Source organism: Malaclemys terrapin, chromosome 2, assembly GCF_027887155.1.
Source record: "Malaclemys terrapin pileata isolate rMalTer1 chromosome 2, rMalTer1.hap1, whole genome shotgun sequence".
NCBI lineage: Eukaryota > Metazoa > Chordata > Testudines > Emydidae > Malaclemys > Malaclemys terrapin.
The window spans coordinates 5,253,709-5,268,053 of NC_071506.1; positions in this window are offsets into that span (position 1 = coordinate 5,253,709).

Consider the following 14,345-nt stretch of genomic DNA (forward strand, 5'->3'; position numbering starts at 1 on the left):
TTTTTCCACATCCTCCTTGTAGTGTGGGTCCCAAAACTGGACACAGTACTCCAGATGAGGCCTCACCAATGTCAACTAGAGGGGAATGATCACGTCCCTCAATCTGCTGGTAGTGCTCCTACTTATACAGCTCAAAATGCCGTTAGCCTTCTTGGCAACAAGGGCACACTGCTGACTTATATCCAGCTTCTCCTCCACTGTAACCCCAAGGCCCTTTTCTGCAGAACTGCTGCCTAGCCATTCAGTCCCTAGTCTGTAACAGTGCATGGGATTCTTCCATCCTAAGTGCAGGACTCTGCACTTGTTCTTGTTGAATCTCATCAGGTTTCTTTTGGACCAACCCTCTAATTTGTCTAGGTCCCTCTGTATCCTATCCTTACCCTCCAGCGTATATCCTAATATGGCTGCAGGAAAAGGCCTCACCCTTTCAGCACTGGGAATAGAATTCAGGAGAGAGAGCTCCAACGAGGCAGACTTCTGCTACGTGAACCATGCAGAAACTTTATTCGCTACTTAGAATAGTAACAGGTCTAAGGATAGAGACAGGTCTAAGAACCAAAAGGGGTTTTTTGTGGATAAATCCTCTTTTTTGAGAGAGAGAGAGGGAGAGTGTGTGTGTAATTGCAAAAAGGAAGAAAAGGTCAATTTTCAACCCTGCACAGTGGAAACCATTTCAAAATAGCATGATTTTTTACAGTTACGTTTTCTTTTTTTTAATTGGGTCTGTAAAAATGGACCCTGCCCATCTGAGAAAAATCACACTGTTTAGCAAAATTTTAAATTGATCTAGCTAATCCAGTGCAAACCCTCCATGTAGACACACTTAAACCAGTTTAAACTTTGCATATATCGATTTAGCTTAAGTGGGCAAATATGGTTTAAACTCACATTTCTCAGCTCTGGTCTATGCTAAGAATTTTCTATCTATATAGCTATGTGTCTTGGGGGTGTGAAAAATACCTCAGAGAGAGAGAACTAAACCTACCTCACCCCGGTATAGACAGCGCTAGGCCAATGGAAGAATTCATCTGCCGACCTACCTACCTCCTCTGGGTGAGGTGGATTAACTACAGTGACGGGAGAACCCCTCTCGTAGGTAGTGTCTTCTCTCTGCAGCAGGAACTAAACAGCAGAGGTGACTGAGATGTTTTTTTACCCCATTTCTGGACGAAAACAAATGTCGAAATAGCAGGATTCTCATGGGCCGGCCATTCCGTCTCCCAGACAGCGCTATAAACAGGCAGAGAATGCTCAAGGCAGGTCAGATTCATGTCTGAGGCCCTGTCGCCCTTATGGGCCTTCACCGGGGGTCAGGCTGGCTGGGTTTGCCGCAGCTCAGCCAGAGGGCCTTGCCTCCTGCCAGCTGTCATTGGAGGCTCCGGTTCAGCTTTCATGTGTTTTTCAAAAGGAAGGCTCTAGCTCTCCTGGTTGCATCCTTCCAAAGGGGCTGGGCGTGTCCCCGATGTAGAGACGTCTGCCGGAGTTTGCAGACAGCCTGGAATAAAGGGAGGCCTCGGCTGCTTATGTCGTGACACTTCCCGGGCGTGCCAAGGGCTGGGATGCACCTCGCTACCGCCTGCCCTCAGCGTGAGGGAGCCTGGTCTGTGTCTGTCAGGGGGGATCAGCTCACTGACCCCCCCAGCCACAGACACACACGCACTCCCCTCTCAGCCTCCACAGGCTCCGCTGTCCCTCGGCAGGTTAGCAATAAACACACACCAACCCCTGAGCATCCGCCTGCAGCGTCCAGCCTCAGAGCCGCTGAACACTCCCAGAATTCCACAGCTCCCAATAGGGTGACCAGCTGTCCCGATTTTATAGGGACAGTCCTGATATTTGGGGCTTAATCTTATATAGGCGCCAATTACCCCCCACCCTCTGTCCTGATTTTTCACACTTGCTGTCTGGTCACCCTAGCTCCCAAAGGAGCAGCACACGCAGCTCACCGGTGGCACGGCAGGACCCCACTCTCCTTAACACGCAGCACGTAGATTGGTTCATGGTAAAAGCCTGGTGACGTTTATCTAACAAAGGAAGAAATTGGAGAAGCAGCAAAGGGAAATATTGGACTCAAAGGGATACATACAAAGTCAAACCATGACACGCATGCTAGAGCCTAAACTCTGCTAACAAGCTGCCCTCTCGTCTAATACAGGCTGCTTCCCCGAAATGCTCCATTCACCCAGGCTGGCTCATACCAGAGGCACCAACTTTCTGTAGGATTGCCCTCCCTTCCCCCACTGCTCACCTCTCACTGTTAATTTCTTCTCCAGGAGTCCCCACAATCTCTTCACTGGCATTTGACTCAGCGTTCAAATAGATTTCCATTGTAAGCCACATGGTCCACAATGGGCAGCCAGGGAGCTTGTGTTTGTCTCAACTCCTGTCTGGTGGGACCTGTCTTAAAGCATGTACCTCTAGGAGACCTGCCCTTAACTACGAGGTTCTAAGAACATGATTTCCAGTATATGTACATAGCTCCTTGCATATTATCCACACACACATCTGGCAATGAGTATGATGCCCACTGTGACACAGGCGTTTGGTAGATATCTTACATGACACTCTTTGGTGACCTAGTATGAAGATACCAGACCCAGGGGATCCCTGTAACTATTATGCAGCCCTGTGCCCTCTGCCAGCTGGCATTTTGAGGGCCTTTGGTCACATATGTCAATCATCTTTCTTGTGTGCTTTGATTAGCAGTGAAATAATTGACAAGACTGACATGTTACACAGTCATCGTTAGGTTTCAGAGTCAACGTGCTGAGTGGCACCTCATTCTGGCATCACGAGTGAATGGAATTTAAGTTGTGAGTAGAGAGTCACTGTACCATCAGTCATTTTCCAATCCAAAGCCTGTTAAAAATAGCTAGTGATTGCTTCATTATTACAGGGTCATGGGAACTTCCCAGTACTTAAGCCACAGGAGGCAGGTCTCTTGAGATGCCTATTTCACTTCCTAATAACTTTCTAAATAGAGAACTGGAGCTGTAGGGTGAGGTTTCTCCTTTGACGTTGCTGAAGTGAAGCTGTTGCCTTGGGAAAACAGCCACTGCTAATTCACATGTTCGTTCTCCAGCTCAAACCCGCTCAGGGTGGGGCTAAGACGTGATTTCAGGAATGGTGGGCTGTAATACTTCGACTGTAAGCCCCTTGGGGCAGTCTGTGTTTGTACAGCACCGAGCACAGTGGGGTTCCTGGTCCATGACTGGAGCTGCTAGCTGCTGCCACGGAATGCTGAAAATCCTCAGCCCTCTTGCCCTGGCTGTTCACGTTCAGAGGACGGTAATACACATGGCACGTTCTCCTGTGCTGCCCCTTGTGCATGGGAGGAGCGTCCGTAAAAACTCCAAAGCCTCTGCTATCCTCCTTCAAACTCACCTCTGCGGCGATGCCCAAAACACCTCAACAACGGCTAGGCAGTTGTGCGGTAGCTGCCAGTCATGGCAAACCGGCTCGTCTCCCTCTTAGCTTGTCCTCCGCCCCTTTTATGTCCACCTGTTGTTCTCTCATCATAGGCTGGGACTGTGAGCTCTTTGGGACAGGGGCGGTCTTTTTAGTTACATGAGTGTACAGCGCCTAGCGCAATGGGGCCTCAGTCCCTGACTGGGGTCTCGAGGCCCAATGGCAATACAAATCATCAATATTATAAATGCCCTATGCCGGCCTTGCAGTGAGGTTGGGGTGTGTTACTCCTTTAAGCCGTCCATGTGGTTTTTTTTTGGAAGGTCCTAACACGTGAAGCCAGTGTGACCCAAAATAATTCCTCAGAGCTTGGGGGTGTGGGCCTGAAGTGCCTCCACATTGGCAAATGCCAACATTCCCCTTTGTAAAAGGAACAGGAGTACTTGTGGCACCTTAGAGACTAACAAATTTATTAGAGCATAAGCTTTCGTGGACTACAGCTTCCGAAGAAGTGGGCTGTAGTCCACGAAAGCTTATGCTCTAATAAATTTGTTAGTCTCTAAGGTGCCACAAGTACTCCTGTTCTTCTTTTTGCGGATACAGACTAACACGGCTGCTACTCTGAAACCTGTCATTCCCCTTTGTGTTCTCAATATAATGTTCAGAAATGGCTGTTTGTACCTATGGTACTTACCTGGCACTTATCTCTGCATTAGCCAAGTGCCTCATTGCCTTGAGTGTATTTGTCCCCATAACCCGCCTGTGAGGCAGGGCAGGACTATTAACTTCATTGCTGAGATGGGAAACTGAGGCATGGACCTGCTAAGTGACTTGCCCCAGGGCACACAGGCAGCCTGCGGGAGAAGCAAAGACTTCTTCCAAGCCTTTGGTGAGTGCCTTTAATCACTGATCATTCCCATATTGTGGTCTGTGGGGCACTTGCTGGTTCTGGCTTCTCCCCCTTGTTTCACCTGCTAAAACACATTAATAGAAGCTAAAACCACACTTAATACTTTCCTAGTATCACCTTCCCCCGTCAGCAATTGCTGTACCTGTCGAAGGGATATTAGCTGGATGCAAACAGGAGAGAAGGGTCTTGTGGTTAAAGGACAGGCCCAGGCCTCAGGAGACCGGGAATCAGTCTTGGGTCTGACACCGACTTGCGGCATGACTTTGGGTAAGTCACTTAACCTCTCTGCACTGCCGTTTCCACATCTGCAGTGTGTGACTGGTAACCCTGCCCTGCCTCACAGGGGGGTTGTGAGGGTAAATTCATGAGCAAAGGTAACAGGCTCAGATACTGCAATCATGAGCATCTTAGAAATGCCTCTAAATCAAAGAGGAGCTGTCCGGGGCAATCTCGCCATTAAGATCATAGGATGGACGGGACCATGAGAGGTCACCTAGTGCAGGTGAGGCAGGACCAAGTTAAACCTAGATCATCCCTGACAGGTGTGTGTCCAACCTGTTCTTCAAAACCTCCAGTGATGGGAATTCCCCAACCTCCCTTGGACCCATATTCCAGAGCTTAACTACCCTGAGCGTTAGTTTGTTCCTCATATCTAAGATGTGGGAAGACTTAGAGGACTGCTGGCTAACATGAGCAGACACAGTTTGATGGGTTGCATCTCTTGCTATTCTAGCATGCAATGATCCTGGGGGCAAACTTCTCCAGGGAGTTATTTCAAGCGAACACGTCGAGAGCCCTGCCCAGGTCATTGCAAGAAGGTGCAAAGGCTCGGCAGAAACAAACTAAGCCGGTCCCAGTCTGCAAGGTCTCTGGCTCAAGGGGTAACGTTTGCATCGAGAAATCAAGATAAATTCAGAGAAGCAGCAACCAAGAGTCACCAGAACACCTCAGCTCGGGGCTCAACCCAGCTCTGTGACCCTGGATGTAGACTGACCTTCCCAAAGGGAATTCTATCCCCTTTGTTGCCCCCGCAGCCCATCTTCTGTGCCAAGCAATGCTGATGCCTCTCTCCCAGGGGACCCTGTTAGTTGACATGGGTGGTCATTTGTTTTGCTTTGCGAATTTGGGCTCCATAACTATTGCTCCATGCTGGTGTTCTGATGCAATGCCAGAACATCTGTCCCTTGCTGAGCACGTGTGGGGCTGGGCGTACATTAATTGCAGTGCATAGAAAACTGCCTACGGACAGCGCTTAATTAGAGATCTGTCCCTTGTGGCTTATATGATGTTTTACCTATTACCAGCTACGCCCACACGCTTCCCCCAGGGTGAGATCACACCAGTGAGTGACATGCATTTTCTTACCCACAGCACGAGGTGGGACATGTTACTCCAGTCATTTGCCTCCCCCTCTGTCTGCAGATACGTTGCGTTTCTTGCTTTTAATAGTGTCCTTGCCCTGATGCAGTCGCAACTTCCATACGGGGACCGAGTGCCGTGGAACGGTTTGTACAGAGCCATCAAAATGACACTCTAGATTCTGGAGGGATGTAGTTTGGCTCTTCAGTGGTTTGAGCCTTGGCCTGCTAAACCCAGGGTTGTGAGTTCAATCCTTGAGGGGCCACTTAGGGATCTGGGGCAAAATCAGTATTTGGTCCTGCTAGTGAAGGCAGGGGGCTGGACTCAATGACTTTTCAAGGTCCCTTCCAGTTCCAGGAGATGGGATATCTCCATTAATTTATTTATTTTATTTATTATTCAGTAGGGTGACCAGACAGCAAGTGTGAAAAATCAGGACAGAGGGTGGGAGGTAATAGGAGCCTATATAAAAAAAAAGACCCAAAAATCAGGACTGTCGCTATAAAACCAGGACATCTGGTCACCCTACTCTTCAGGGGTCAGTGTTCATCGAATTTGGATGGAATTGATGGACAGGATGCACTGATCTGGATGTCATGCTGCTCCCTCAAACAATCTCTGCTCCCGTCTTTCAGAGCGATTTTCTGCACTTCATCAGCCCGTCCCCTCCCAAGCTCTTCCCACATGTAGGGAGGCTCGACTCACTCAGTTCTTCAGCCTCCCTTTTTTGCAAAGATAGAAAAGGAGACAGCAAGCGGTAAATGGCGTTTCCAAGGTCACATGTGGAGATGGCAAAGCCCAGTTCCCGTGACTCCCAGTCGTGTGCATTAACCCCTCATCTCGTTGGTTGCCAACTGTGAAACACTAGGCACCAGATCTCCCTTGTTGTCTCGGTTACCATCTGACACAGCCATCTGGAAAGGAACCATGAGTGTTACACCATTATCACAAGAACATAAGAACGGCCCTACTGGGTCAGACCAAATGTCCATCTAGTCCAGAATCCTGACTTCTGACAGGGGCCAATGCCAAGTGCCCCAGAGAGAATGAACAGGACAGGTAATCATCAAGTGATCCATCCCCTCTCGTCCAGTCCCAGCTTCTGGCAAACAGGCTAGGGACGTCATCCCTGCCCATAGCCATTGATGGACCTATCCTCCACGAACTTATTCAGTTATTTTTTGAACCCTGTTATAGTTTTGGCCTTCACAGCATCTTCTGACAAAGAGTTCCACAGGTTGACTGTGCGTTGTGTGAAGAAAGAAAGAAATATGGAGATATACCTATCTCATAGAGCTGGAAGATCATTGAGTCCAGCCCCCTGCCTTCACTAGCAGGACCAAATACTGATTTTTGCCCCAGATTCCTAAGTGGCCCCCTCAAGGGCTGAGCTCATAACCCTGGGTTTAGCAGGCCAATGCACAAACAACTGAGCCATCGCTATCCTTCCCCCTTTGTGTTTGTTTTAACTCTGCTGCCTATTTAAAAAAAAAGTCACCTATCTGTCCCTGAGCTGTGGAGAGCTCAAAGATCTTGAACACCTCACTGGTGGACAGTATCTTCTTGTTGCTCAGGCAAATTTCCCTGACTCCGGTATCTTGACAACTTCAGAGTCCTAGCATAGTTGGGGGAGGGCGGAGATCTACAGCTATTACAACATCGCTGCTCAAGAAGTGACGTCCACACCCTCGTGCCATGTGCATTGGACTTGATCTTACAGGTGCCTCCTCCTTCTCCTTTGTTTGCTCTGTCAGACTCCCTGCATTGCTGACTTCTCTTGGCAGAATCTCTTCGTGTGTGCCTGGGCTCTGTGGGATGCCCTGGTCTGGTCCAGCACACATCGGCCCTGCACCCGGCACTTGAATGGTGAGGTTTGATCCGAACAGTTGAGTCACCACCAGACATGGTTCTGTGCCCCAGATGAAACTCCATTCTTTTTACCCCCTCACTTGGAATCAGAGGAGGAGATAAGGATTCATAATACGGATCATGAACAACAACCCTACAGAGCTGACTATGGTGCTGCATCCTTAGAAGAGGGATAGCTCAGTGGTTTGAGCATTGCCCTGTTAAACCCAGGGTTGTGAGCTCAATCCTTGAGGGGGGCCACTTAGGGATCTGGGGTGAAAATCAGTACTTGGTCCTGCTAGTGAAGGCAGGGGGCTGGACTTGATGACCTTTTAAGGTCCCTTCCAGTTCTAGGAGATGGGATATCTCCATTTATAATATAATAATAAAAAGAGGCCCCAGGTTTACAGACAGTGATGTGACCTTGCATCTGAAGAAGTGAGGTTCTTACCCACGAAAGCTTATGCTCCCAGTACTTCTGTTAGTCTCAAAGGTACCACAGGACCCTCTGTTGCTTTTTACAGATTCAGACTAACACGGCTACCCCTCTGATAAGTGATGTGACCTAATCCCTAACCTCTCCCAGCTGCCCCCAGACAGTCAGCAACCTAGAATCCAAGACCAATCCACGCTGGGGACAAGGCGGTGCATGAAAAGCCAGTACTTGGTTCCCATGAGGATTCAGTGCCCAATCAGCCACGTGAATCCGAATGTGTTGTTATTAGTGACCCAGCCCGAGTCAGACATAGACCTTTAAAATTCCTGCCTTCGTAGTCACAAGAACCCCGGGGAGGTCTATAAAGCACCCCTCTGGTGCAGGCTGAGGAATGCAAACCAAGATGAGGACTTGCCTGACTATATTGCTGGCTGCTGTCCTATGTGCTGAGTGAGGTGAGGTTTCCAGGGGTTCTCTTGGGCTGCACAGTATTACACATGCTTGGAAAGGAAGGGACATGGGGCGGTAGCTGCCATTATTCTGAAATGACCTGCGTTGTGGTTTGGAGACCAGCATTTCTGTCGAGGGTAGGATGGTCAGAGCTATTAAGCATCAGACTCTGGAAGGGGGGAATCCCAGAGTCCCTCCCCCGCTCCCAACCGTCCACCCCCGTCCCGTGATGTCTCTCAGCCGTAAGTGAAATAATTCTTTGTGGAGCCTTTCTGTATAATTTATTTCCCCCATTTCTTGCATTGTCGCCGACCTACCCTAATCCCTAAAGCTGGGTTTTCAAACATCCGTGTGCTTCACTTTGCTCATCTGTAAACTGAGACCAATTACATTTCCCTATCTCCGTGGGATGCCTTCAGCCTGATCTAGCGGAGGGTGCTCTGTCTGGGAAACCCTGCGCTCAAATGACTTCAAATTTTACCCACAAACTCTACCCCAGTCCCTGGCTTGACCTACCAATTTTCAGGCCAATCTGTCATTTCTTGGGGGGAGTGTAGAAAGGGTGCAAAATTCAGTCGTAAACAGAAACTGCAGGCTTTGCTCCGGAGAGACTACTGCCACGTTATTGTCCACAGAGTGCTCTAAAGGTGCAGAGTATTATTAAAGCCAATCTCACAGGTATAGACTTGCACAAGTTTCCCTGTTCTTTAGTTGTGGGAGGATTTTCCTGCTAGGAGGCATTAGTGTTGATCACTATTGGCGGTAAGACAGCAAAGTAGAGGGATCTGGCATAGAAACCCCTACGTCATCTTAATTATTTTCTGATGTGTGTTGAAAAGTGAGACAAATCTATTAGAAAGTGGTTTTAGCTATTGTAATGAGGGTTAGGTGTTTATCAGCAGATGGATTGGGGGATGGAGGGACGGGGGGGTATGTGTCGTGTTGCAAACCTTTGTGAGATCTCATCAGAGCATCTCTGTGATCGGCATGGCGTTTCCCTGCCTTAGCTCACTCGCTGAAATGCTACACCTGCATCACAGGCCAGCAATGACCAGTGCATGATCCCCACTGACTGCGCCAACCATGACAAATACTGTGCAACAGTCATCGGGACTGACAAATGTAGTAAGTTTCAGCATTAGTGACTAGCAGAGAGAGTCTGTCTACTGGTCTGGGCACTGGACTGAGAACAGAGAACTCCTGCTTTCTAATGCCACATGCTACATGACACTGACTCTTTCCCTGACCTTGGCCACATCACTTACACTCCCTCTGCCCCGCTTTCCCTGGATAATCAAATCCACTCAGCCTACCTCACTGGGATATTGAGAGGCTTAATTAATGTTTGTTCACAGGTATAGCCCCATAGAATGGCTAAGTATTCTCCTTATTAATAACCAGTGAACGCCGCACTCATTTGGCTTAGCCACACCAGCCTGGGGCGTCAAAAGAGTTCACCTGCTTCTTATTAAGGATCTGTCATGAAACAACGACCTGAAGCTTTCGGTTCCAACTGTTGGGTGTACACGCGTCTGTTGTGGGCAGGAGCTGTTTTGCTAAGAGAGTGAAAACACACACACACACACACACATACACATGCACACACACGCTCCCCCCAAAAAAAGGAACAAGTAAGAACTATATGAAAGTTTGTTGTTGGAAACCCTGAAAATGAGCCAAGGTGCCATAGGGGTGGGGGGCATGAGAAACACCTCGCCAGAGATAGCTCTATGGATCTCAATTGTCTATAGATGCAGTGTGCATCTAAGCCCATTCCCCCCCCTCACGCCAAACAGTCTGCATGGATCATAGTTTGACACTGGCAGTGCTGGGGCCCACCTAGAGCCTGCAAGTCACGAAAGTAAGTGCATGTTCCAAGCAGCGGACGCAGTAAGTCTGGTTTTAGCTCTGAGTTCTGGCTGCCCGAGCCTGGCTGTGTTGGAAACAGGGGAAGAAGAAATGGAGTTCCATCCTTCCCAGGGTACTCACGCAGGAGATTGTAAGAATTTTGAGCTAGCCCCCTGCCTGGGGGGCTGGCTGACATATCTGGTGGTGTTTTCCAACTCCCAGTGTTGAATGGCCAGTTGGGGGGTGAGGTAGCCGGGCATCACCCACCCAATCCCTGGCACCTGGTGGTCTCCAGAGACAGGCACTTGGGGAAAACTAGATTCTGCTCATTTCTGAAGCAGAGGTAAGAACCTGAACAGGCAGGACTGGAGGATGGCATGGACTGAACTCTCAGCAAGTTTGCAGATGACACTAAACTGGGAGGAGTGGTAGATACACTGGAGGGTAGAGATAGGATACAGAGGAACCTAGACAAATTAGAGGACTGGGCCAAAAGAAACCTGATGAGGTTCAACAAGGACAAGTGCAGAGTCCTGCACTTAGGACGGAAAACTCTCATGCACTGCTACAGACTAGGGACCGAGTGGCTAGGCAGCAGTTCTGCAGAAAAGGATCTAGGGGTTACAGTGGATGAGAAGCTGGATATGAGTCGACAGTGTGCCCTTGTTGCCAAGAAGGCTAACGGCATTTTGGGCTGTATAAGTAGAGGCATTGCCAGCAGATTGAGGGACATGATCATTCCCCTCTATTTGACATTAGTGAGGCCTCATCTGCAGTATTGTGTCCAGTTTTGGGCCCCACACTACAAGAAAGATGTGGAAAAATTGGAAAGAGTCCAGCGGAGGGCAACAAAAATGATTAGGGGGCTGGAGCACATGACTTATGAGGAGAGGCTGAGGGAACTGGGATTTTTTAGTCTGCAGAAGAGAAGAATGAGGGGGGATTTGATAGCTGCTTTCAACTACCTGAAAGGGGGTTCCAAAGAGGATGGATCTAGACTGTTCTCAGTGGTAGCAGATGACAGAACAAGGAGTAATGGTCTCATTTGCAGTGGGGGAGGTTTAGGTTGGATATTAGGAAAAACTTTTTCCACTAGGAGGGTGGTGAAGCACTGGAATGGGTTACCTAGGGAGGTGGTGGAATCTCATTCCTTTGAGGTTTTTAAGGCCTGTCTTGACAAAGCCCTGGCTGGGATGATTTATTTGGATATTGGTCCTGCTTTGAGCAGGGGCTTGGACTAGATAACCTCCTGAAGTCCCTTCCAACCCTGATATTCTGTGATTCTATGACTGGCTGCAGGAACTTCCCCGAGGTCAGTAGGACTGCGCTTTCTCAATGCTGGGGGGTGGGATTTTGACCATTTTTTTCTGTCTCCTTGTCTGGACCAGACTGTGACGTGTTGGGAAATCAGGGGCTTGTCTTGAAGAACCTGTGCTGGCCCCCTAAGCACTAGCAGTGCTGTAACAAGGGTGAGGCGAGTGAGACACTTGCCTCGGGTGCGCAAAGCAGAGGGGCGCCTGCTCCAAGTGTCCCTAAACCTCTGACTGACAGAAGCTGGCACGGGTTGACAGAGGATGGATCACTCGACAATTACCCTGTTCTGTTTATTCCCTTTGAAGCATCTGACATTGGCCACTGCCAGAAAACAGGACACTGGGCTAGATGGACTTTTGGTCTAACCCAGTATGGCCGTTCTTATGTTCTAGCCCCAGCTACATTAAAGACCAAATTTTGATCTATGAGCCGCCATGGGAACAGTGGTGCTCTGGGGCTCTGCAGACCACCAAGCCCAGGTTGAACAGCATGAGAGCTGGGGACAAAGTGTTCTCAGCTGAGGGGATGTGGCTATGAACCAATCTGCCAGAGGAGATCAGGCAGCCCCAAAGCGCGGCCATTCTTAGGAACCACTGCAAAGCCCTCCCCTTCGAAAAGGCCTTCCCACCAGCAGAATGGACACTCCCAACCCTGACATCCCTTTCCACCCCCAAATTCCCAACTAACCCCCCAAAAGCCCTAAACAAATCAACCTAGAATCAAGTAAATTAATAAAATCTACAAAATCAAACCCAGAACAGAGTTTTTACTGGGGAAAAAAGAGAAATGGCATCGACTCTGTGGACCACACTAGGGATTTGACTCTTGCTGTTGATTTTACATGGAAGGTGCCCAGATCCCACGGTGATGGGTGGATAACATAGCTGCATAGCCACCATCCCCTGGATGCCAGGCTAGGAACCGGAGAGCTGGGAAGTTGGTCTTGGCTATATAGGGGAGAGACCTGTCACTGTCCTGCCTAAAGATAATTACCCTGGAGCGGGTGGTGCTGTGGTTATATAAGGCCCAGGCCAGAGCCCATGTGGGATACTGTGTGGAGGGCTAATCACTGCTACACGGGAAAGGCAGAGCTGTGGTCAGTTATGTGCTCTTGTCTCTTATCACAGCACCTTCAGTCCCCTCCGCAGTCTTCACCCTGGGTACGTCGACTTCCACAGCAGCTTCCCAATTGCCAGCACCTCGTACATGTTGGCCATTCCTGCCCCATCAACCATATTTGGTGGCTGCAATTGCAAGACGGATGGAGTTTTTGTTCACCCATGAAAAGGAGAGTCAGAGCCTCACCCAGCACTTTGTCCTCTTGGACAATGTATTAAAAGAGGGACTAGCTGTGAGACCCGGGATCAGTCTGATGATCATACGGTAACACTGGCCTCAGCCAGGCTGCAGATGGGAGAGAGACGTGCCAGGCGTGGGAGAGCCCAAAAGGTGACTCAAAGCTGCAGAGATGTTTGCCAAGAGAAGGTCCCTCCTGCAGTATTTCAGTAGAACAGTACATTTCCTAACGGACACGTGGGCGTTCCAAGAACTAATCAGAACACGCTGCAGAAGTTTCTGCAGTGCCCGTGAGATGTAGGCGGTGGATTTAACGTTGTTATTCTCTTGATGACATCTGTAGAGAATATAAACCACAAGGGACAACACCCACTACGCTGCATGATAGATGCACCGTCCAGTTAAGCAACAGATCCTACACTGCTCAGATACCAATGCAGTGTTAAAATGGGCTAAAATCCATTCTTGCAATATTGGCTCTATTGTTCCAGCAGCCGAACCAGGAACAACAGCACCCTGCAGACCTTAGGCATCTGGGTTGGGGCTGTTCCTTCACCAACAAACTTCTCCCACGCCCAGATCAGCTCCTTGTGTTCGTGCGAAGAGCAGGATTTTCAATTACCCCATCAATAAGGGACATACGGACTAAGCACTGTCATTACCCTGCTTCTGTCCAGGTCCTTGTATGGTCTCAAAGTTATATTCATGCAATGTCTGCAGTTTTCTGATGAGCTCCCTTATTGTCCCTCCATCTGACCAGCTCCCTCCAGTGTTCCTCCTCTTTCTTGAAAGATCCTAGTGACACTAATGTCAACTAAACACAGACTCAACCCCAAAAGCCAAACAGCAGGAGCAGATCTCCCCCAGCATTGCCCTGAGCGGTTAAAGCCTGAGGGAGAAAATGGGCTTCATACCACTGAGAAAAGGACAGCAAACTTGGATTACATTGGACCACCAGGGAAGCAAATGGACACAGTATTGAAGGTGGGGGTGCACCATGGATTCATATAGTGGCATTATGATATTTTCTGTCTGATTTTCTATTTTCTATCCCTTTCCTACTAGATCCTAACATTCTGTTAGCCTTTTTGACCACAGCTGTGCACTGAGCTGAAGTTTTTGGAGAACTATCTCAGAATCATAGAATCATAGGGTTAGAAGGGACCATAAGGGTCATCTAATCTAACCCCCTGCCAAGATGCAGGATTTGTTGTGTCTAAATCATCCCAGACAGATGGCTCTCCAGCCTCCTTTTGAAAACCTCCAGTGAAGGCGCTTCCACGCTCTCCCTAGGCATTTAGGTTTTTCCTGAGATCTCATCTAAATCTGCTCTGCTGGAGTTTGAACCCATTGCCTCTTCTTGTCCTGCCTTCTCTGAAAAGAGAGAACAACTTTTCTCCATTTTTTTATGGCCGTCTTTCAAGTATTTGAAGAGCACTGTCATGTCCCCCCTTAATCTCCTCTCTTCCAAACGAA